Source organism: Eurosta solidaginis, chromosome 2 (assembly GCF_040869045.1).
Source record: "Eurosta solidaginis isolate ZX-2024a chromosome 2, ASM4086904v1, whole genome shotgun sequence".
NCBI lineage: Eukaryota > Metazoa > Arthropoda > Insecta > Diptera > Tephritidae > Eurosta > Eurosta solidaginis.
In genome coordinates, this window is record NC_090320.1 from 189,999,742 (window position 1) to 190,001,776 (window position 2,035).

At 42.0% G+C, this 2,035-nt stretch overlaps 1 long non-coding RNA gene across 1 annotated transcript; it reads left to right on the plus strand.

Annotated features, from left to right (window-relative positions):
• The first annotated feature begins 308 nt into the window (after nucleotides 1-308).
• On the plus strand, nucleotides 309-1,680 carry LOC137242498 (uncharacterized). The gene is made up of 2 exons (XR_010950262.1): nucleotides 309-406; nucleotides 1,178-1,680. It is a non-coding gene; the product is annotated as an uncharacterized lncRNA (long non-coding RNA).
• The last annotated feature ends 355 nt before the right edge of the window (nucleotides 1,681-2,035 follow it).

The following is a 2,035-nucleotide window of genomic DNA, read 5'->3' on the forward strand; positions in this document are numbered from 1 at the left end:
AAGTTTTGTCCCTAAGCCATGAGAAGTTCCATAACAGCAACATCCACAAAATAATACAAACACTTAAAAGCAACAACTACCCTGATAGCACAATATCAAGTTTAGTACAACAACAAACTATGAAAATAAACCAAAACCAACATCAAACACAAACTGAAAACAAAACAAAGCAATATCACAGCATAACATACATACCGAAATTCACCGAACACATTCGCAAAAATATTTTAAAAAACAAAGAAAACATTGCTCTCGTATATAAATCGAACCACACTCTATCCATTATCTTCACACAAACAAAAAGCCCTATCGAACCCCTACAACAAAGCAACGTCATATACCAAATAACTTGCAAAGGAAAAGAGAACGAGGAATGTAATAAGCTATACATCGGCACGACCCGAAGGTCAGGTGCTACGCGTCACCCATATGGTCGCCAAGCCTAAAAACCACCCACTGGAAGAAACTACAGGCCTGCCAAAATACTGCTCTCAGAATCGCCACGGGCTGTCTTCTTATGTCCCCAGAACACCATCTGCATAATGAGGCGAGAATACTCCCCATCAGGGAGCGAAATGAGATGCTGACCAAACAGTTTCTGTTGAATACCCAGAAACCTGGGCATCCCAACAGACATCTGATTGACGAACCAGCACCGCCTAGGGGCCTAAGGAGTCATCTCCGTAAGCATTTTGAGGAAATACGGCACCTGAGAACCCAGCCGTATGAAGCGGAAAAACACAAGCAGGTCCTTGGTGAACTCCATAGACAGGCGTCGGACCTTTATGTCGGGAATTGCCCGGTGAATCCAGTACTTGAAGAAAAATATCCAGAACTCGCAGAAGAGGAACGCATACTCCCCAGGGAAACGCGTGTCACTCTTGCTCAACTTCGTTCTGGATACTGTAACAGGTTAAACTCTTACCTATCCAGAATCAACCCCGACATACAAAATGTATGCCCTGCTTGCAATGTGTCCCCACATGACACCAACCATCTCTTTAATTGTAATGTGGAACCAACGCCTCTAACACCCCTTTCCTTATGGTCCACCCCTGTTGAAAAGGCAAGTTTCCTTGGACTCCCGTTAGAGGATATTGATGACAATTTGTGATAGGTCGCGGCTATTAGGTGGGGCGAGCATTGCTACAACAACAACAACAACAACAACCCGAAGGTCACTGAAAGTACGACTAGCAGAGCACCAAGCCGACATACAGAAAAACAAAAGCAACACCGCATTATCACAACACACAGCAACCAGTGGACACACAGCTGATCTGACAAACACAAAAATATTGGACAAAAACAAACGAGGGAGAGCGAGATACACTTTGGAAAGCTTACGAATATTGCAACAAAGGGAAAACACAGTCAATAAAAAGGAAGACACAGCTGACATTGCCTCTGCGTACCTACTATGCCTATAAGCACTTTAGTATGACAATGATACCCAATGCGCGCGGTACTAATAATTAGTTAATTTTTTAGTTAATACTATAAACAAATAATGTAAGTTTTTTAGTTTTTGTTTTTTGTCATATGTAACTCAATGTTTAATTGTTAAAAATTAAAATGTAATGCAAAATATGTATAATGATTTTGTTGTTGAATATAGATCTCGCTCCAGAAGATGCTAGGGTGACTAGCGAAACGTCGAGCTGCGACAGTGAAGTAAAATTGTTTTATTTGCACTGAAAACCAAAATAGGTCAAATAGCCTACTTAACTCCAATAAATGAAAAAGGATAGCTACCCATTGCCAAGAATTGACGACACTCTGGACTCGCTATCTGGTACGAAATTGTTTTCCTGGCTGGACTTGAAAAGCGGCTACTGGCAAATGGGGGTGCAGGAGGAAGATAAAGAGAAAACAGCCGTCAGTGGCGGTGATGGTCTTTGGCAATTTACAGTGATGCCTTTTGGACTGTGTAATGCACCAGCTACTTTTGAGAGACTCGTGGACCAGGTACTGAAAGGACTACATTGGAAAACATGCTTGGTGTACCTGGACGACATAATCGTATTGGGCAAGA